Source organism: Podarcis bocagei (genome assembly GCF_964188305.1).
Source record: "Podarcis bocagei genome assembly, chromosome: 11".
NCBI lineage: Eukaryota > Metazoa > Chordata > Lepidosauria > Squamata > Lacertidae > Podarcis > Podarcis bocagei.
The window spans coordinates 9,465,522-9,488,642 of record NC_138136.1 but is presented as its reverse complement, the minus strand read 5'-3'; the positions used below and the strand labels follow the sequence as shown (position 1 = coordinate 9,488,642).

The 23,121-nt window shown below is 42.8% G+C and overlaps 1 long non-coding RNA gene across 1 annotated transcript in view; it reads right to left on the bottom strand.

The window, feature by feature from the left end:
- The window catches only part of LOC308597893, a 28,281-nt gene extending 5,957 nt beyond the window's left edge, over nucleotides 1–22,324 (bottom strand). The window contains exon 1 of the long non-coding RNA XR_014013260.1: nucleotides 22,214–22,324. This is a non-coding gene — a long non-coding RNA (uncharacterized lncRNA). The remainder of the gene's footprint in view (nucleotides 1–22,213) is intronic.
- Nucleotides 22,325–23,121: the final 797 nt, after the last annotated feature.

Sequence of the window (23,121 nt, the reverse complement as noted above, 5' to 3'; positions counted from 1 at the left end):
TAAATCACCCTTTCCTTTCTACATTGCTGTGGCACGGTTGGGTTTAAACACATGGGCCTTCTGTCATCACACATTGTTGTTGTTGTTTAGTCATTTAGTCATGTCCGACTCTTCATGACCCCATGGACCAGAGCACGCCAGGCACTTCTGTCTTCCACTGCTGCCCGCAGTTTGGTCAAACTCATGCTAGTTGCTTCGAGAACACTATCCAACCATTTCGCCCTCTGTCGTCCCCTTCTCCTTGTGCCCTCCATCTTTCCCAACATCAGGGTCTTTTCCAGGGAGTCTTCTCTTCTCATGAGGTGGCCAAAGTATTGGATCATCACACATACCTAGGCCTTAAGATACAAGTTTAAAAAACTAGAATCAGAGCAAATAAGAAGAAATGGCTTTACTGGAAATCAAACTCAGCTGGAATGAGCTTTACTGAATTTAGTTCATGTCTTACTCTGTAATAATGAAAAACCCATTTTCCAGTACAGAAACTTGTGAGCATGGTGTTGCACAGTTAAATTCCAGAGGGGACCTCTGTCTCTCATTACTTACTCAAGAGGTGTGATGCCTCCCCCAGATGTTGTTGGACTACAGTTCCCATCATCCCTGACCATTGGTCATGTTGACTGGGGCTGATGGGATTTAGAGCCAAGAACATCTGGAGGGCAAAACATGAGCTACCCTGAGGTACTCTATTACCACTTTAAAAAAAAGAACTATAGTTAAAATCAACATTCCAATAATGCTTGCATATGAATGCTATTTTCCTCCATTTTGAATGTCTTGAAATCTCATTGTAAAGCATCTGTTTGGTGCAGTAATTTGCAACCTGTCTCAATTAAGGAGGAGCTGCCACCTTATTGCTCATTTGGGGGAGCCCAAGGAAAATATAGGCAGGAGAAGAGGGACAATTCAGACGCAACCCATGTATATCATTCGTGTTCCCATTCAAGCTGACTGAAATTGTGTCGTGTTTTTACATTTTGGTTTCCTCCAGATCCCGCAAAGGAAAATTGCTTCATTAGGTTCATCTCAAATTGAGTTCCAAACGGCGGTTGCTTCTGAGAACAGCATATATCTTCTCATCTTCATTATTAGCTGATACTGCTGCCTCAGCTCATTTCACGAACGATATAATAAGGTTGTCCTTTGTTAAAATACTTCTTTGAACTACTTCGCCGCTAGTGATGAACATATTCACTGTTCACAAAGAGTTCCGGGGTCAAGCAGTTATTTTGGAAAGGTATCCCTTTGACACAACTTTAGCCCATTCAGCGACCACCAAAGTGTTTCTGCAGTATCCAATGAACAGCAGCATCTTCTAGACAGAAGCTAAAAGACATTGCCACCACACCTGGGAGAAGCTGAAGACATTCTGCATTGCTTTCTGTTACTTCCTGGAACCTTGCTTCATTTATCACAAGTGGCTGGGACCGGCTGTTCAGGGAATGGTTGCACCTGGTACCCAAGGTGTAACACAGACAACTAGCCTGAACCACATTTTTTCATCCTAGGAGACTGTGCTGACAAGGGAAGTTTGGTTTTGTGCAAGCCATTTAAAATGCTGTTTTCAAGCCCTAAGTGGTTCGGATCCAAGCTGTCTGAAGGACCATGTGCACTTTACCATCTTGCCTACTTAGATCTCAGTTGGAGGTCCACGACCTCCTACATTGGTCAAGTGGGTGACCACAAGAGAGAGGATCTTTTCTGTGGTGGCTCCACTCCTTTGGAACTTCCTGTACAACTGGGGTGGGTGGTTATATTTCAGGCTTTTGGGAAGCCTAGAAGACTCTAGCTGCATGCACACCGTACATTAAACTCACTCTTATACCACTTTAACAGTCATGGAGAATTTGTGAACTGCAATTTGGTACAGTTGCTAGGAATTGTTGGTCTGTGGGGCCAGCAGCTTTAACAAACTACATTTCCCAGAATTCTTTGAGGGAGGTCATGACTGTTAAAAGTGGTATCAGAAGGCTTTAAATGTTTGGTATGTAAGTGACCTCATTTGTCTCAACTGGCCTTCCTTCAGGAAATGTTTGTCCTACTTGCCGGATGGAGGCTGGAATTTGTTTTACCTTTGTGAACATATGTTTGTTGTGAATTTTGTGAATATGCTATATTTTTTTATTGGAGTCATATAAGATATATTACATTTTTTCTTGTTTCGTAGGCCACCTGGACTGCCCAGAAAAACAGCATATAAATATATATATATATTTAAAAAAATAAAACCAGCATTGATAGGCATTGTTCAATATTAGTACAAAGTCATTTGTCATCTAGAAGTTTAAGGGTACAAGCTTGGAGATGAAACACAGCTGAGTTAGATCACATCTTTGATAGATATAAGGCTCAGGTTTGGCACAAACTTTACATTTGCTGCTGGGATGTTGCTGAAAACAGATTGCCGTCAGAACTGACACTATGCTCCTCTTCCTACTCATAACCAGTGCTTTTTTTTCTTTTAAAATTTTTTTAGGGGTACTCTCATTTTCCTACTCATATTGAAATACTGCCCCTCAATGAGGCCAATCTTAGATTCACATTGTTTAGGGATATGCATACCTGTGCATCCCCACCCAGAAAAAAAGAATTGCTCATAACTATTAGATGTACTTACTGTAAAGAGGACTGCCATAATGTTTTGCTTCCCCCTGAGCGAGTGTGGGCATTTTGTACCACGATGTTGTTGGGTCCACACAGTAAATACGTAGTTCTGGTTTGCTTTCAAGATGTTTCCATAGCACGCATGCTGACAGCAAATTTGTCTCTTTCAGTCCTTAGTAAATGGAATTTCCCCCTTAAAGTTCTATACTATTTGCATGAGCAAAGACCTCTCTATTATACTCTTTAAGAGATTTGAAGAGCTGCAGCCAGGGAGAAGAGAATGTGCTAGCTACTGTATAGTATTTGTCTTAACTCCATAGGATATTCCTTTTTGCATTCTTATCGGGCAACCCAGGCAGGCTGCTGGTCACTAGTGCTGTCATGATATGGAGATGATGGTCAAACTGGCTATTCATCCCTCACATGGCATTTTGTGTGACATCTATGATGTTTAAATACTGAAAATCTGTTCTTCCAGTGGAAGATGATATAGGACGTCTACTTATGCTAAGTCAAACATTATTCCATATGTAAATATGTTTTCTATGGGGCATGTCTAACACATAATTTATTAGTCAATCGTATGCTTTTAAAAATGCTTGGTTAATGAAAAATGAAACAAAATCGTTAGGTGGCTTTTCTTACTTTGTACATTAGGAGTCTTAGTTCTGAATTAAAACATTTTAAGTAGGTTACCCCAAAATGCATGTCTGTCATTAATTTTGCTCTAATATACCCCAACACTGTTTAAAATGCTAACTGAACTTCTGTAATGGTTCAGCTAATATGATCAAATACTGGATATGCAAAAGTTTCATAATGAGGCAATAAGAATCAACGATCTTGAACTCCCTTCAAAGACAATAAGGAAATCAATGTGAACTTGACTGTGTGTCCTGTTAGGGTATCATCTTCATTAATTGAATTGAACTGATACTCATTAAATTATACTACATGTAATCCATTAAAGACTTTTCTCCCTATACCCCATTTCCCCAAAAAAGCTGTACAAAAGGCAATTTATGCAAAAGGTACCACATTGAGTTGCCTGAGTAATTTGTTTTGGGGGGCAGAATTAAACGACAGCAATTTCAAAAAGCGCCTCAGTAATTTGGTCCTGGCTAGGTTACACAGGTGGGACACGGGTGGCGCTGTGGTCTAAACCAGAGAGCCTAGGGCTTGCTGATCAGAAGGTTGGCGGTTCGAATCCCCGCGACGGAGTGAGCTCCCATTGCTCGGTCCCTGCTCCTGCCAACCTAGCAGTTTGAAAGCGTGTCAAAGTGCAAGTAGATAAATAGGTACCGCTCCAGCAGGAAGGTAAACAGCGTTTCCGTGTGCTGCTCTGGTTCGCCAGAAGCGGCTTAGTCATACTGACCACATAACCTGGAAGCTGTACGCCGGCTCCCTCGGCCAATAAAGCGAGATGAGCGCCGCAACCCCAGAGTCGTCCACGAGTGGACCTAACAGTCAGGAGTCCTTTACCTTTACCTAGGTTACACCGAGCACTAGGTTACAACTGAGCACACTCTTATGTATTGAAGTTCTCACCCTGGCCACCAGGATTATCGTGTAGATAGTTTTCACTCAGGTCCACGTCAGTTATTTTAGGCGGGAAATCCTGGGTTGATGTTGCTACAATGTTGACAGCCGGCTGCCTATAAAAGCAGGCCGGCTGAGCTGTTTGCTGTTCAGTTCAGTTCCAGCTTACGAATAAAGAGCTGCTTTGGAAGAATCGCTGTGTCGTCTGATATGTTCACCCACAACTTAACACACACAGTTCTGCAAAGTGCTGAGTACCCAGAAAATGTTTCTTCCTCCATCATGACCTTGCCATCTCCTGAAAACCCCACGTAGGTTATCTAATTGCAGAACCAGTTTGGCTCTTATTCTTCCCGTTTACACTGGGAACCAATGCATGGTACAGATGGAAATTCTGGACAAAAAGCCAGTTCATCTTCTGTGATTGACATTGCACATCAAGTGATTCTATGTAATTTAAATGTTGACCCACTCTAGCTATGAGACAGACTTGCACCTGTCTTAACATTCAATAATCAGCTCTAAAATATTATTGTGGAATCTATGACATACAACAAAAGAAAATAATGTTAACCTTGATAAACTAGTTTTAGTTGAAACATGGCACACTCTAAGTACTGTATGAAATACACTTACTGTCAATTCCTACTATGGCTAGATATAGTCAAGGAGATTACAGCACAAGGTTTTGTTGCTTGCTTGTTTTAGAATAATACAACACAGTCAGACCCTCCAAGCGTCCCTATTTTCCAGGGAAAGTCCCGGATTTACAGAAGTTGTCCCAGTTTCTGATTTGATCCTGGAACATCTTGCTTTTCCTTAGGAAATCCGTTTTATCAGAGAAATGTTGGAGGGCTTGCATAGTGTCCAGCACACAGCCTAGGCTAAAGGGAACCTCTAAATTCACCAGTTAACACTTCTTACAGTACAATCTTGTAGCCTTATTGGAGTTCACCGATTGGGTCTGTGTTGCTCCTGGACAGGAGGAAGGAAGTCAAATGACACCAAGGTGGATTCAAAGAAAGAGTTTATTCTGCTCTCCGGATAGCAGAAGGCACTTGCGTGATCAAGTCCACAGCAAGTCCAAAGAAATGAGAAGTTTCATGCAGTATATATATCCTCCAGGCACCCTCTCCCTCCTCCCCTAGGAACCCAACCACGTCAGCCTATGTACGCAGGTTGACATCACATATGTTCCTGCTCTGGTATTCTCAACCATAAAAGGATCTTCCTTCCTGTACTTCTGACCATAAAAGGATCTTCCTTCCTACTCTTATCTGGGAGGAAGAGGTCATCATCTCGGGGAACACGCTTCTGGCGTTTTCCCCGGACATCGGTCTGTGCGTCTTTTGTGGTCAGCACAGAAGAAGAAGAAGAAGAAGAAGAAGAAGAAGAAGAAGAAGAAGAAGAAGAAGAAGAGGCGGAGGAGGAGGAGGAGTAGTTTGGATTTGATATCCCGCCTTTCACTCCCTTTTTAAGGAGTCTCAAAGCGGCTAACAATCTCCTTTCCCTTCCTCCCCCACAACAAACACTCTGTGAGGTGAGTGGGGCTGAGAGACTTCAAAGAAGTGTGACTGGCCCAAGGTCACCCAGCAGCTGCATGTGGAGGAGTGGAGACGTGAACCCGGTTCACCAGATTACGAGACTACCGCTCTTAACCACTACACCACACTGGCTCTCGAGATAAGATAAGGTACTGACGTGTTTTCTCTGTTCCCCTAGAGAGCCAGGGTCATTCCTTGCCGTGACTGATAAAGGAGAGAGCTTGTTTATGCAGCTGTGTCCTTGCTATGATTTTGCTCAATAGCTCAAGTTTTACGCATTTTAGAGTGCTCTCTTGGAGAAAGAAGAAAGGGGGGTTGAGTCAGTTTTAAACTTACTGCACAGAAACCCATTCCTTCAATCTAACAATCAATACAGAACTCTTAGGAGCACTATTGAAGTGGCAGAGGCTTAAAGTATTGAGTGAAGGTCTGGCTTGATGTCTGAACATCTAGGGACAGCAAGGAAGTGTTTCTAATCACTGGAAGTAGAAGTTTTGACTTACTGCATCTCAACAGATTCTGCCTATTGCCAATAGGCTCCCAAGATGCTCATTTTATGCGGTCTCCTCAATAACATCAGTGGACAAATTAATGACATAAGATTTAGATGGCACCTATATTGATGTTCTGGGGATTTGCACTGATCAGGATTGTGTAGGGGCAATACGCCATTGCCTAAAACTTTAATTCACTGGTTCCTTTCCTATAGCAAAATCCTAACCATGCGTGCTCAGGAGTAAGTCCTATCAAAGTCAATGGGATTTACTCCTGGTAAGTGGTGTTAGGATTGTAGCCTCAGAATCCTCAATTGTGATTTACAAATTATATTTCCTACCAGTGTATTACTTTTGCAATTTTGACCTTTTCTAAGATCTCTAGGTGAAGAAGCCCAAAATTCAACTTGTTTAGAGAGAGATTTCTGGAGGTTGGTTTCCAGAAAAAGTCTACTTTTAGGATGATCCATTCTATAACTATATAAAATATTCCAGCTGTGTCTCCTAAGTAAATGTTGATCATACTGGGGAGCAAAGAAGTTTAAAAATGAGTTCAAGTCTGCAAAAAAAGGGGGGAACCAATATAATCTCACTTTTTTGTGACTCGCTGTTTGCTTTTAAAAACGAATGCCTTTGTATTACTTTTGCCACAGCAGGGAGATGCATGAATGCAAAGTACTGTTGACAATCAGGATAGGGTCTTTCAGTTTGAATTGGATTTCAGTCTGAGCCTTTGTACAAGCAATAGCGTTAGTGCATAGAAGAGCTGTCATTTCCTGCCTCTTCTGGAGTTTGGCAGGCAATTTCCTAAACACATGGTCTCCTTCACACTTTAAAAGGTTTCTTCCAACACCACAGAAGTGTGAGAAGGAAACACGATTAATTTACATTATTTTTGCAATGGAGAAAGTGCTCTCGTCAGAAACTACCAGTACTTAACAGCCATAAAACTTTCCATCACAGTCATCATAGAAGAACGCCTTGTCAGGGAGCAAGGTTCAGATCATGTCCCAATTATTTATTCCATGTTCCACATGTCAGGAAACTTGTCTGAGTTGGGTGTGAAAGAAGCTTCATAACATGTAGTCAAGAACCAGCAGAATTTGCAAAACAGGAAATACCCAGCCCTTTCCTGATATACAGTGGTACCTCGGGTTAAGTACTTAATTCGTTCCGGAGGTCCGTACTTAACCTGAAACTGTTCTTAACCTGAGGTACCACTTTAGCTAATGGGGCCTCCCGCCGCTGCGCGATTTCTGTTCTCATCCCGAAGCAAAGTTCTTAACCTGAAGCACTATTTCTGGGTTAGCGGAGTCTGTTACCTGAAGCGTATGTAAGCTGAAGCGTATGTAACCTGAGGTACCACTGTACTCACTCTGCCATGGGTATCATCTGTTATCCTAGAATAGTACAAATCAGTGTTCTTCATCCTTGGGTCCCCAGATGTTGTTGTACTACAACTCCCATCATCTTCATCCATCTTAGCCAATGGGCAGGAATGATAGGAGTTGCAATGCAACAATATTGGGGGACCCAAAGTTGTGTTGTAAACAAAATCTACCCTTTTTCCCTTATGGGGTATCCAAGAGCCCATAGAGAGTCCTTACGTAGGTTCCCTATTGGTAGGAGAAAATAACAGAGGCCAACCACAACATACTGAGAAGCAAAGCAGCTAGTAAGCCTGATCTTTATTAACGGCTGCAACAGGGTGCTCCCCTCACACGCAGGAAAGGAGGACGACCCCAGAACAAAGGTGAGCCTGCCCTTATATAGACATTTTAAATTCCCTGCCCTGGAGCTCAAGACCACCCCTCCATACATCATACATATATCACAGAAGGGGTGTAACCCAAGACCACCCCCCAGATGCATCATACCTACATCACAGAAAAGTCGGTCTACAGCAGAAATCTGAGTGCGTTGTTTATCTCGTCTGACAGGCTACCTGTTAATGCTCACTTGATTAGATACCCTGGGGAGCCTGGCCAGTCTTTTGTAATGATAAATACTAAGTTCCTGAGCCAGGTCACAGGCTCACCCTATTCAAACACAGACATACCCTTAAGACAGGATTTGTGAAGGAAAAGACAATGGGGAGGCTTTTCCATTTTCCTTTGACCTTGCAGAGAAAACATTTGGTCAGTTTGGGAATCAAAAATGGTTTCAGGTCGGTCTTCCTGCGCTGATCTATGTACGTGCTTGGTTGGTAAATTTATTATATATCTAAGACCTTAAAATTCTTATCACAGTTGAAGAACAAAGTCGAATGCTATCTGCACATTCTGAGGCGGCTGTTTGCCAGGGTGAGCCCAATGCATATTACTCTTCTTAAAGTGTTCCAGTTCACAGCTCGGGGTGCTTCTGAGTTTTGTTTTGTCCCAGGATGCTCAGCTGGTGGGCATGACCAGGACGATCTTTCATTCTGGTGTGCCAGCTGGGATTTCACCCCTCATATCCATGCCCTGGCAACAACCACCAGGCTTTATTACAGCAATGCCCTCTGCGCTGGGCTGTCTTTGAGAGCTATTTTGAAACAGCCAGTACTCATGAACAGCACATTTAGTATTTTTAATTGTATTGCTTATTTGTTTTTAATGTTATTTATTTATTGCATTTATATTTTCTCCAAAAAGCTCAAGGTGTCCTACATGGTTCTTCTCCCCCTGCTCATGTAATTCTCACTACAACCTTGTAGGTCAGACTGAGAGGGAATGACTGGCCTAGGGTCACCCAGTGAGCTCCATGGCCAAGTGGGGATTTGAATCCTGGTCTCACAGGTCCTAGCCTGATGTTCTAATCACTACACCTCACTGGCTCTCATCTCATCTCTAAGCAGCCCTGGATGATTAAAAATGGAAAGGTGGGATAATCAACAGGAACAGAGAATGTTTCCAAGCACAGTACGTTTTCAAGCACAATTCAAAGTGTTGGTGCTGACCTTTAAAGCCCTAAACGGCCTCGGTCCAGTATATCTGAAGGAGCGTCTCCACCCCCATCGTTCTACCCAGACACTGAGGTCCAGCACCGAAGGCCTTCTGGTGGTTCCCTCATTGTAAGAAGCCAAGTTACAGGGAACCAGGCAGAGGGCCTTCTCGGTAGTGGCGCCTGCCCTGTGGAACACCCTCCCACCAGATGTCAAAGAGAACAACAACTACCAGACTTTTAGAAGACATTTGAAGGCAGCCCTGTTTAGGGAAGCTTTTAATGTTTGATGTATTATAGTATTTTAATGTGTGTGTTTTTGGAAGCCGCCCAGAGTGGCTGGGGAAGCCCAGCCAGATGGGCGGGGTATAAATAATAAGTTGTTGTTGTTGTTGTTGTTGTTGTTGTTGTTGTTATGTTGCTTTATACCATGTCAGACCTCTGGTCCCTCTGGCTCAGTCCTGTCTACAGTGAATGACAGCAGCTCTTCACGATTTTAATCATGAGTCTTTCCCAGCCCTAACTGAAGATGCAAGGGATTGAACCTGGAATCTTCTGCATGTGATGCAGATGCACAGCCACTGAACTATGGCCCTTCCCCCTACAAAACGCATACAGTGGTACCTCAAGTTAAGAACTTAATTTGTTCTGGAGGTCTGTTCTTAACCTGAAACTGTTCTTAACCTGAAGCACCACTTTAGCTAATGGGGCCTCCTGCTGCCACTGTGCTGCCGCTACACGATTTCTGTTCTTATCCTGAAGCAAGGTTCTTAACCCAAGGTAATATTTCTGGGTTAGCAGAGTCTGTAACCTGAAGTGTATGTAACCTGAAGCGTATGTAACCCGAGGTACCACTGTATCTGTGGTCATAAGTTACTTTTCAGGTGTATGTCAAAGCACTAAATGGGCCAAGTTATCTCCTCCCACATGAATTCCATCACGTTGATCTTCACATGTTGCCTTCATCTAGATGCCTTTGTCTTCAAAAGTCAAAAAATAAAAATAAAATATACGGTGGCTCTTTCCCTGTGGAATTCTCTCCCTGCCAGGCCTTTTCTATCATTTTTTCTCCTTTCAACCTTTCTATCCTGCCAGGCCTTGGGACCGTCATAAAGATGATGCCCTGCTGGTGATCTTCTGTGCTGCTTTCATTGCTGTTTCAGGTGCTCATTTGTGCTGTTTCGTTTCATTAAATCCACAGCAGTTAGGTGGCTCTGTCTGTGTTCCACTCAACAACAACACACTATACAGAACCAAATTTTCCCTCCAGCTGCATGGGTGACCCAAAGAAGGCTGTGTTTTACAAAATTATAACAGAAGCAAAGAAACCAAATGGGAAGATACAACAGCAACCAAATGTCCAGACTCGGGCTTCCGGGTTAGCGCCTCTGGCAATGGCGGATTTCCTCTGATCGGGAGGAATCCGCTTCATGGAAATTAGGGTCTGGACCGCCACGTCGAGGCGGAGACCCATCAAAAACCACAGGCGGGAGAAGCCTGTGGACATGGGATTCGGAAGGCACCTTTTGCGCCTCCCCTACTCGCGGGGAAACCCGGTTTCAGGGATCTGGAGCGACATGGGGTGAGCGGCGCGGTGCTTCGAATCAACTGCTCTTTTCACGGAGTGAAGCCGCATTGCTGTTGCCAGAGAGCACTGACTTTTTCCTGTGGACAATTGGACTTTAAACAACTGCCCGTGAGTAGAACGGAAAATTGGACTATGAAATTTCTTAATTAGGCACCGAAAGCGGGAAGTTCTAAACAGGAAGTCCGCCTTCCGCTTTTGTAGATAGATTGAAGCAAAGACACGGCAAGCTAGAGTTTAGAAAGTTGTGTGTAAAGGATTAAATTTTCATCATTTAAAATTACTGAACCCCCCTTGGAAGCAGGAGAAGAGGGGGGAACCTTTTTTAGACTGTTTAAACCTGCAGAAGAGAGAGTAAAGAAAGCAATTTTCCACCGTATTGAACCTGGGAGTGGGGTGTCAGGACAGACGTTTTGGGGAAGTTCATTGACTGTGGACAAACGTTTTTGACAGATAGTTAAAAGAAGAGAAACATATTGATTCCAATGTTTCCTTTTGCATTTAAAAGGAACAAAATATTTGAAAAACGAAAGTAATTTTGTTGCTGGATCTGCTTTTAAAAGGACGGATACAAATAGAAATTGTTTCCCCTAGAGGGAGCTTTTGAAACTGTTGTTGGAGTCGATCTGGGGAATTCTCCAGCTGTAGAGATTAAAGATTGTGAGAACCAGACATTGACCTTGAACAAGAATGTGCCCAGAAGAAGCCTTAGTGATTGCTTTTTGCAAGACAAGCACTTTATTGGAACAGTTACATGAGAAGATGGATTTGATGACTGTTGCAGTTAATAATTTTGGACAAACAGTGAATACCTATATAGAAACCTCTCAGGAACCGACCCAGGAATCTGCTTTGACAGGGCAAGTTGTGCAGAAGACAAAGGAGGAGGTTGCTGTTGAACCTCAAGTAATACAAGTGGAGAGAGCCGCGGCCTTGCAGGAACATAAGCTGTTGTTTTTGATGACCGAACCTGGAGAAAGTCAGATTTGGAGAGATGGAGTCTCGTTTGGATTGGAGATGGGGAATTGGATAGATCCTCCTATGCAGGGCTTTTCTGGCTTCTAGGATCTGGTTCTGCGCCAGGGGGAGTCTGGAGTTGTCAGGGCCTTTAACTTTGGAGGGACTTTGAAACATGCCTTGAAATACCTTTTGGATTTTAGTGCTGCCTATGGAGAATGGGCTGACCTGTTGAGAAGGGATAAAGACATTGTTAGGTTGGAGTCTCCCCAAGATCTACTCCTCAGTGATAAAGGAAGGAAATTAAGAACAAGATCAGCAGAAGACAAAGTAAAGTGCAGGTATAAATATGAAGAAGATCTGCAGAAGGGACATGGAAAAGAGTTAAGAGCCTCGGATAGAAGATCACCAGGTTGATGGACTAAATGGAATGGATAGAAAGGACTGACAGAACCCAAGACCAGGAAGAAGAGACGGTGGATGAAGATTGGAAGAAAGTTTAAAAATTCATTTAGAGAAATATTGTAAAATTAATGAGTGTTAGAAAAAATGTTGGAATGAAACTATTTGGCTTTAGTAGAAATGCTATAAGGAGTTATGTACAAATAAGTTTTAAGTCTTAGGGCTTTTTATGGTAAGATAAGGTTAAAATAAATTAAGACAATTTAATGACAGAACATAGTGAAAGATGGAAAGGATTTGCTGAGATAATTAATAACTAGAATACAAAAAAGGGAGGTGTGAGGAGGTCGATGAAACAAGATAATGAAGATAAAGATTTGGGAATATTGGATTTGTTTTTAATTTTTTTGTTCGCTTTTGTTTTTGGTTTTGATGTATTGTGTGTTTTGTTCTCTTCTTTCTTTTTATTGACTTGTATTGTTTAATTTCTTTTTTCTTTCTTTTCTTTTTCTTTTTTTCTCTGTAATTTTAAATTCTCAATAAATATCATTTTTTTTAAAAAAATGTCCAGACTCCTTGGTAGTGCTGCCAGAATCTCATGTGAAATTCTTTTTTTAAAAAAAAATCATTTTTATTGATTTTCCAATAAAAACAGCCAATCATCATATCCGCATCATAATCCAATGCAATTAAAAGCAATACACTAAAATAAAAAAGCGACCAAATTGTAGTCCAAATTGTATTTATTAATTTTTCTGGGCTCCCCATAGTCTGGACCTCTGAAGCATATCTTCAAATCTTCGTTCCTGCCTCTTCTCGTTGTTTTCATATTTTCTGCCTTCTGTTCTTAACACTTTAAAGTTCTCCATCCCTGGCTATGCGATTCTCGGTCATGTTAAAAATCATATATCCTTTCATCCATCGAATACAGCTTTATTTGTAATTATGTATTTTTTCAACTGTCTATTTTCCAGCGCAGCTTTTCCTGACTTCATTCCAATCTTCCAATCCGGGTTGTTGTCCAAGTTTATCATTCTAAAACAAATGCATCACCATTTGTGCCCTTGTACCAGTGAGAAAGTTGCACCAGAGCACCAGGGAGCAGAACGGAGGAAAGGTGTCAATTAACAAGATGTACACAGCTTGCATTGTTCTGTCAATGGGAGTCCCACAACCTCTGGCCTAAGTGACAACTAAGTAGATGGGGTCAGGAATAGAGCAACAAAACAGTCCACTCATTGCCAGTGGGCTACTTTGCTGGATTGGTGCTGGCATGGGATGGCACTATTCCTGACAACTTATTTCTGCCTGAGACCCCAGAGAGTAAATTCCAGGCAAAGCAGACAATAATATACAGTTCTAGATTGTGGACAAATGGGTTGAGCTGGTATGAGACATCTTCCCTTTTCCCACTCTATATATTGTTGCATGCCACTCCAATCGGTGCGAGATTCCAGGGGTTCAAGGCATTTATGTGGGGTTCATGTTTCCTTTGGGGAATGAGGGACAATGGAGACTGTGGTGTCCTTATGATATAGGACCCCTAGTGTTAAGTCCAGTCAAAGGTGACTATGGGGTACAGTGTTCATCTCGCTTTCAGGCCAAGGGAGCCGGCGTTTGTCCACAGACAGCTTTCCGGGTCATGTAGCCAGCATGACTAAATGGTTCTGGTGCAACGGAACACACTGTGACGGAAACCAGAGCGCACGGAAATGTGCCAGTGTCATGTAGTGGTTAAGAGTGGTAGACTCGTAATCTGGTGAACTGGGTTCGCGTCTCCGCTCCTCCACACGCAGCTGCTGGGTGACCTTGGGCCAGTCACACTTCTCTGAAGTCTCTCAGCCTCACTCACCTCACAGAGTGTTTGTTGTGCGGGAGGAAGGGAAAGGAGAATGTTAGCCACTTTGAGACTCCTTCGGGTAGTGATAAAGCAGGATATTAAATCCAAGCTCCTCTTCTTCTTCTCGCCGCAGCACTACCTATTTATCTACTTGCACTGGTGTGCTTTCAAACTGCTAGGTAGAAAGGAGCTGGGCCAGAGCAACAGGAGCTCACACCATCACGGGGATTTGAACTGCCGACTTTCTGATCAGCAAGCCCAAGAGGCTCAGTGCTTTAGACCAGAGTGCCACCCCTGTCCCTCTCCTTATGATATATTGTTTATTTACACACATATTGAACCACAGCCTGTGATGGAGGGGTTCAAAGCATTACCACCCCAAAAGGCTCTTGTTTCTCCCATAGCTGCAGCCTTGGATTCAAACTGAAATCCAACATTGCTCTCCCGCCCTCCAGCTTGCTGCATTCCTTCTAGCTCACGTAACTCCCCAAAAACTCTCTACTCTAAACTCTGGCTTTATCTATTGAAGGAGGGGACCCCACCCATTTTCTGTCTTGCACTGAGCTCCTTAATCCTCCCTAATGGCCCATCACCCAGGCTATCACCTCATCAGGAGGCTAACCTGGCCATTCCAAGAATTAGTGTAGCCTTATTGGAGTTCACCGATTGGGTCTGTGTTGCTCCCGGACAGGAGGAAAGAAGTCAAATGACACCGAGGGTTGGTTCAGAGAAAGAGTTCTTTATTTCTGCTCTCCGGAACAGCAGAAAGGCACCTGCGTGGTGTGTCCACAGCAAGTCCAAAGAAATAAGAAATTTCATGCAGTATATATATCCTCCAGGCACCCTCTCCCTCCTTCCCCAGGAATCCAACCACGTCAGCCTATACACGCAGGTTGACATCACATATGTTCCTGCTCCAGTATTCTTAACCATAAAAGGGTATTCCTTCCTGTACTTCTGACCATAAAAGGGTATTCCTGTTCCTACTCTTATCTTGGAGCAAGAGGTCACCAACTCCAAGAACACATTCTGGCGCTGTTCCCGGACTAGGTCTGTGCGTCCGGACGTAAAATAAGACCTAGACATGTCATCCCTACTCGGCTGGAACAGCCAAGGTCATCCTTGAGGTCACGAACTGATAAAGGAGAGGGCTCTGAGCACTTGTTTATACAGCCGGGTTTTTGATTATACATTGACTCAGAGCTCAAGTTAATGGATTTTAGCTAAGGAAAAATAGGGATTTTGGTGCCCGTTTCAAACTGCCTGCACAGTCAGTTTTGGGTTTAGGAAACCCATTCCTTCATTAGAAGCCTTGAATAAATTCTAATATTTGCCGGCATACATCTCAACACCCCAAACTCATGACAATATGCTACAGATCTTTGTTACATTGCTGCTGATATGGATAAACTTTCTACGGACTTTAATAGAGCCATTCTATTTTTACACTGATTAAAATGAGGTCAGAAGACTGACTTCTTTTTGTTGATTTCAAACATGAAGAATGAAGACTCTTTCATGTAATTTGTGATCAAGGGGACCAATCTACTAATAAAGAACTTGGAAATTAAAATGTCAGGCAGGCTAATGCAACGTTTGACAAATTGCTAGGCTGTTCATGAAGATTATATTTTAATGCCATTCTAATAGCTTGATTATAGAAGACAATTTAGTACATTTAAAGTAGGTTGCGTAAGGGGGAAACAGCTCCGATCTGCAACATACTACAAGCCCTTTTCAGTGTGATTTTTGCTGGCAGGGCAGTTTAATAATCCGGATACATTCTAATCTAAACTAATGAAGATGTCAAATAAAAGAAACAAATGTACTCTTGGTGCAGTTCTCTTAATTTCCCAGCTATGCTATGAAACAGAAAAACTAGCTTTGAAACACGTTCGGGGTATTTATCCCTTTTGTGTTATATTTTACCTAACAAACATATACTGTACATGCACACACACACACACACACACACACACATCCCAAAGCAGCGAGGGAAGGGATCAATTTGTGCTCCTCCATGATCTGTCATGATTTGCTTGCACAAAACTTGAGATCAGAAGATTGACATCTTTCACACAGTGGTTGGACTGCCTAGTCCTTATTCCGCATTCTTTCTGATTTGGTTATATGACAATGCATTCTGTATTCATCCTGATTTGCTTGTGGGGAGTTTACATTACTTCCCATGAACCATTTGTCCATTCCAGACTGTTCAGTGTGTTTATTTTCTAAAGTGGATTTGTTGTGCTAAGGCAACAGAGCACTTCAGTCCACTTTTGCTGTGCCAATGTAAAGTTCTTGGATCCCTCCTGCAAAATAGCAACAGTCTGGAGCAGGGGTCAGCAAACTTTTTTCAGCGGTCCACTGTACCTCAGACCTTGGGGGGAGGCAGACTATATTTGGGGGGGGGATGAACGAATTCCTATCCCCCACAAATAACCCAGAGGTGCATTTTAAATAAAAGGACACATTCTTTTTTTAAAAAAAAAAGATATTTATTGAAAGTTTTTAAGATATAACAAAAAAAAGAAAAATAAACATACAAAATAAAAAACAGTTAAAAACACACATTAATTTTCAATAACATAACTTCCATACACTTATTTCCTCGGACCTCCTCATACCTCCCTTCTTTGTATTCCAGTTTGATTTGTTAGTTCAGCAAATCCTTACCATTAAACTTTTACCCATTTGTAATACCTTTTTTTTCTTTTCATATCTCTCAAAGCATTACAGCTGGAAACCGCTTAGTTTCTATCCAACATCCTTCTAACATTCATTAATTTTACAATGTTTCTGTAAGTAGTCTTTGAATTTCTTCCAGTCTTCTTTCACCGACTCTTCTCCCTGGTCTCGGATTCTGCCAGTCATTTCTGCCAATTCCATGTAGTCAATCACATTCATCTGCCATTCTTCCAAGGTGGGTAGATCTTGTGTCTTCCAATACTTTGCAATCAATATTCTTGCTGCTGTTGTTGCATACATAAAAAAAGTTCTGTCCTTCTTTGGCACCAATTGGCCGACTATGCCCAAGAGAAAGGCCTCTGGTTTCTTCAGGATAAAAGGACACATTCTACTCATGTAAAAACACGCTGATTCCCGGACCGTCCGTGAGCCAGATTTAGAAGGCGATTGGGCTGGATCTGCCCCCCCCCCCCCGGCCATTAGTTTGCCTACCTATGGTCTGGAGGCACCCTTTAGTGTGGCTTTTTCATATCAGAACTGTGCATCTAAACAGGCCCTCTGTGGCTTGCTGGCTTCTCATAAAAGGCATTTGGTGCTTCAGAAAGAGAGGCAGTCTTGGGCTCTCAACCATAGGTTTAACTGATACTCACACAAACTCTATCTGAGCATTCACCCTCACAAAAATACAATCAAGGTTCTAAATTGTGCAAATAGCCAATAGGTGGCATGTTTAGGCTGTGCCTCCAATTATGCCCAACCTGTGCACTTGAAAATAAATGCAAATATTACAAAATGCCATAAGTTCTCCAATGACCTCCTTAAAGGGACCCTAACCTGGATAAGTGCTGTTGGTGGTACTCAGAATAAATATTAATAGACTACAGATAATCTGATTCAGTGTAAAAAAAGTTTCATGTTTGAAATCACGTGCTGTCTTATCAAAAGGTCATCCATTCAACAACATTTATAGACATTAGCTCCTCATGTCACCTATTCTGTTTTTCAATGAGCAATCTGATTTCAATGAGTCAACCTGATCCCTTTCAATGGTGACAGGAAGACATTAAGAAATTCTGAGGAAATTAGTAATACTCTTAACAGGCAAGGCAATTGTTCTACAGTCCTTCAAGCAAATAATCCAGTGAAAATCTGATCATTACATATCAAAACAAAAGCAGAATAAAAGCAAATGGAACACTGTTTTTTTAAAAAAAGAATAACTCTAATACACGAGAAAGACCTAGAAGGTCATCTAATCTGTTTCTTTGCCAGTTCAGGATTGCTTTTTTTTTTTAAAGAAATGTCCCCAACGTGATTGAAATATCTCACTCTCAAATGATGGTATTCCAAACCAGCTAGCTTACAAAAATATGGCATTAATAGCATGTCATTGGAAATATAATTTGACAGTAGCTAGCAATGGGCTGCTCTGTTATTTGTAGGCAACCACTCACTGCTAGCAAACTGGGCCTGACTGACACAACTAGTGAAGAAGACAGAAAACAATTTAATTTTTAACTTGTTCTTTTATGTGCCACTGACGGCAAGGCCTAGTCTTCCATTTCCCACCACAACTCCACCCCCTTGCTCCATCCTACTACACCCACAACTTTTCTTCACAACTTGTAGTTTTACACATCCTTCTTAGACCCTGACCCCTTTCCTCCTCAGCTCATTTTCATTCAATCTTTTCTCCCGTGCTCCCTCACTTTTCAAGCTCTCCACTTCCCCTTCCTCCCCTTCCTTTCCCATTGGTGCTTAATATGAACCAGCCAACTCCAGAACCTCTTTCAACGCTCCTGGGTCTGAGTTCTGAAGATGTGAAGAAACAGTTGTAAGAAAAGTGATTTTGCATCAAAGTGATCCATTTACCTCAGTATTGTCTACACTGCTCTCTGGCATTTCAAGCAAGGTTGTCTCCTGGACCTACTCGGAGATATTGGTGAATTGAAACCTAGGACCTCCTAGGACAAGTAGTAAAATCTGTTGGAAATGTAAAGAAAAGGGTGGTGATTTTTACCAAATGTGGTGGACATGTGATAAAATGAAAGAGTTTTGGGAACTGAACAATAATGAATTTTAAAAGATGCTTAAATATACATTCCCAAAAAAGCCTGAAGAACTATTGCTAGGTTTGATAGGAGAGGATATTAAGAAGATGGACCAAAGATTATATATGTGTGCTATGACAGCTGCCAGAGTTTTGATAGCCCAAAAATGGAAAACACAGGAGATACCAACTGTGAAGGAGTGGCAGACAAAGTTGGCCGAGTACACGGAATTAGCAAAACTGACCCATAGCAGTGGCGTAGCGTGGGGGGTGCAGGGGGGGGCGGCCGCACCGGGCGCAACATCTGGGGTTTAGGGTTAGGGGGCGCAAATCCATGGGTTAGGGGGCGCAAATCCACGGGCTAGGGGGCGCAAATTACTTGCCTTGCCCCGGGTGCTGACAACCCACGCTACGCCACTGACCCATAGGATTCGTAGTCAGGAGGAAACAAAGCACCAAAAAGAATGGAGTAAATTTATGGTCTATATAAGTGAGAACTGTAGAAATTTGAAGACGTTAGCAGGACTGAAATACCGTAAATCTTATGTCATGGTTTAGTTATTATTAAGGAACTGTGGATTAGGAAATGGAATAAGAAAACCTGAAGAAGGGAAGGAGGGAAGTCAACTGCCCTACGGAGAGTAAAGTAAGACAGATGTAAAAAGATTTGAAAGATTTGTGTACAGTTGTGCCTCGCAAGACGAAATTAATTTGTTCCGCAAGTTTTTTCTTCTTGCGAGTTTTTCGCCTTGCGAAGCACGGTTTCCCATAGGAATGCACTGAAAATCAATCAATGCGTTCCTATGGGGACCGTCCGGGGACAGAGGGGAAGCGCCGCTCTGTCCCCTCTTTTGGAGCAAGGGGCGGCGGGGAGAAGATCGCTTCTCCCCGCCGCCCCTTGCTTCAAAAGAGGTCCGGAGACAGCAGGGAAGACGTGCTGCGCTTCCCGCTGTCCCCGGACCTGGGGCTGCGGGGAGAAGATCACTTCTCCCCGCCGCCCCTTGCTTCAAAAGAGGTCCGGGGACAGCGGGGAAGACGCACTGCGCTTCCCGCTGTCCCCGGAGCTTGCGGGGCAAGCTTTGTTTCGCAAAGCAAGCCCATAGGGAAATTTGTCTTGTGAGGCAACTCGAAAATGAAAAAACCTTTCGTTTTGCGAGTTTTTTGTCTCGCGAGGCGTTCGTCTTGCGGGGCACCACTGTATTTTTGTTGGTGTTGGTGTATTTGAAATGAAAACTTAATAAAAAGCATTAAAAGAAAAAAGAAAAGAAAGAAACCTAGAACCTCCTGCATGTAAAGTAGACTTGACATCTTTCCATAGGGCCTGCAAGACAGAGCTGTTCCACCAGGCCTTTGGCCAGGGCACAGCCTGACCCCCTCCTTCGGCAATCTGGCCCAATGGCCCAATGGTTGCCATTGGTTTGATTTGAATTAATTTTATAATGAATGATTTTAGAGTGTTGTGTTGTACTGTTGTATTGTTGTTAGCCGCCCTGAGCCCGGCTTCTGCTGGGGAGGGCGGGATATAAATTATTATTATTATTATTATTATTATTATTATTATTATTATTAATTCTACCAATGAGCTACAGCCTTTTGCAGAAGACCTCCCACATGAAAGACTATGACTTCCAGATAGGTCCACCCATCATGGCCAATGGTTGGAGATGATGGGTGCTTTAGTCCAGCTACGTCTGCAGGTCAACAGGTTTGCCATACATTGCCAAGAAGGTGGAGGGCTGTGGGGGCAGAGTTCAAGATGCATCAGTAAGGACAGGATCCTTTTACTTACTGCTTCATTGTGTTTTCCTTCACCTCGGAAAATATATATAAGGGTGTTAAGTGTTCACAGTATGACTAATCAAAGCATATCATGCAAGTCATAATATCCTGAAAGTTAAAATTCTATTTTTTCCAAGCTTCTTTTCTGATAGCCGTTTGCCAGAGGTTGCTGAAATACAGCAGCTAAATAATGAACCACAACATTCTAACAGTGTGCTGGATGCAAACACATCCCATCAGTCACACAGCTCTTTTTGCGGATGAGCAAGTAAAATATAAATATAAATACTATGGCTTGACCTGCCTGGCAACAAATCTCCATTATCTGATGCGGATCTATTTTCCATCCTGGCTTCCTGAGTACAGCTTCCAATGACTGAATCCAAGACTTTGCATGTAAAATATGCACTCTGCCACTAAGCTTCAGCCCGTTCCTCTAATCATGCCACTGGAACACTATGAATTTGCTCCCACCCTGGCATAAAATAAGCACGGACACAGAAGGGATTATCATTCTTGTACTGCCTCCAGCGAGGGCAGAAAATAACTACACTGGGTGTGTTTATAGAGCCATTCTCTTCCCACCAATGGTATTTTGTCATGTATGAGCCCACATTTTCATACCCAGTTACATAATCATACAAGCCCCAAGCAAAATAAGTGGTAAGTTCAAGAATAGAATGGGATGCTGTTGCACACTGATTTTCAAAGGAAGACATTTAAAAGTTACTGCTCACTAATGGAGAAATTCCATCAATAAGAAACATGTGCAAAGGGCAAAACAATGGAGTTCTTCTTGTTCACAAACCAAAATCCAAGTGTTTGTTCCTGAAGTGTCTCCATGTAACCTAGTCATTATAAGATCCACTATGAACACAGGCCTATGTGTATCTATTCAGAAGGAGATCCTATTGAGTTCAATGGACTTATTTCCAGATAAATGTGTATAGGATTGCAGCCTACGTAACTTTAGGAAATGGTGGCAGAGTCTGTGTGTTTTCCTCTTCCCTCCCCATCTGGTTTTTCTTTCGTGCATTTTCTTTTCAATTGTAGGCAGAACTTGCCATGTTTTTAATATGTGCACAGCTCTCGGTACATTTTATAAGGGTCACACCCTCTGCTTGCATGCAGAAGATCCAAGGTTCAATCCCTAAAATCTCCACATGGGACTGGGAGAGACCTCCGTCTGATATACTAAATATCCTGCTAGTCAGGGTAGACCATACTGAGCTAGGTGGATCAACGGTCTGACTCAGTACAATGCAATTTCCTAATAATAACAGCGACCAATAAATGAAATATAATACCACCTCTGTTATTTAGCTTTGCCCATGACAAGGCTAGGCTTCAACTCTGATTAAAATAGAAATCAGATGGAACAAATATTAAACATAGAGTATGTTTCTAGATTTTTGGGACGCAGGTGGCGCTGTGGGTTAAACCACAGAGCCTAGGGCTTGCCGATCAGAAGGTTGGCGGTTCGAATCCCCGCAACGGGGTGAGCTCCCGTCACTCGGTCCCTGCTCCTGCCAACTTAGCAGTTCGAAAGCCCGTCAAAGTGCAAGTAGATAAATAGGTACCACCCCGGTGGGAAGGTAAACGGTGTTTCTGTGCACTGCTCTGGTTTGCCAGAAGTGGCTTAGTCATGCTGGCCACATGACCCGGAAGCTGTACGCCAGCTCCCTCGGCCAATAAAGCGAGATGAGCGCCACAACCCCAGAGTCGGCCACGACTGGACCTAACGGTCACGGGTCCCTTTACCTTTTTATGTTTCTAGATCATGACAAGTAGCATCCGATACAGTCATACCTTGGATCTCAAATGCCTTGGCTCCTGAACAAATTGGCTCCTGAATGATCGAAACCTGGAAGTGAGTGTTCTGGTTTTCGAACGATTTTCAGAAGCAGCTTCTGATTGGCTACAGGAACTTCCTGCAGCCAATCAGAAGCCGTGCTTTGGTTTCCAGATGTTTTGGAAATCAAACGGACTTCCGGAACTGATTCTGTTCAACTTCCAAGGTATGACTGTAATTGAAGAAAAATTCATGAAGAATAGGGCCTCTAGCACAGAGGCAGAGAAAAGCCTCTGCTTATTCATTCATCACAGTAGGTGTGCTATGTTTGTCGCACATTCTTAAAAGCTTTGGGGCTGCCCTTGAGCTGAGTTCAGATCCCTTTGCTATGCGCAGCATTAACAGCTAAGCCAGAGTTCCTGCCATGCACCCAGCCAGGTGTTCTTACCAGCCAGCAGTTCAAAGAAGATTTCCCCCCAAACGACCCCTCTGTCACTTGCTTGAGTAATGCAGTCCTGAAACAAAACATGTTATACAATGTACGCTGCTCAGATCTCTCTGTTGTCTTGGAGGAGACGGGGCTGTGTTCCTGCGAGTCACATGGCATCATGTTCCTAAGAGGTGCACTTGTCAAAGAATAACTGTTTCCCTTGAGCCAAGTTATGACATCAGTGACACTTGCCTGAAAGTTATAGCAGAGATCAAATGCGGCATTCAAAGCCGATGCCTTGTAGCTGTCTGGCCATTCCACTTCAAGTGTTGTAGACTTCTAGAGACGGAGATTAGTTTCTTCGCCTCCTGTTGAAATGCTTCAAAAATAGCTCGTGTCACCAAACCCAAATAAAAAATGAGTGACAGAAGAAAAGATATTTGAGGTTTACACAGTCCGCTGTGAGCCTGTGTGAAAGAGAGGGACCCAAAGTCA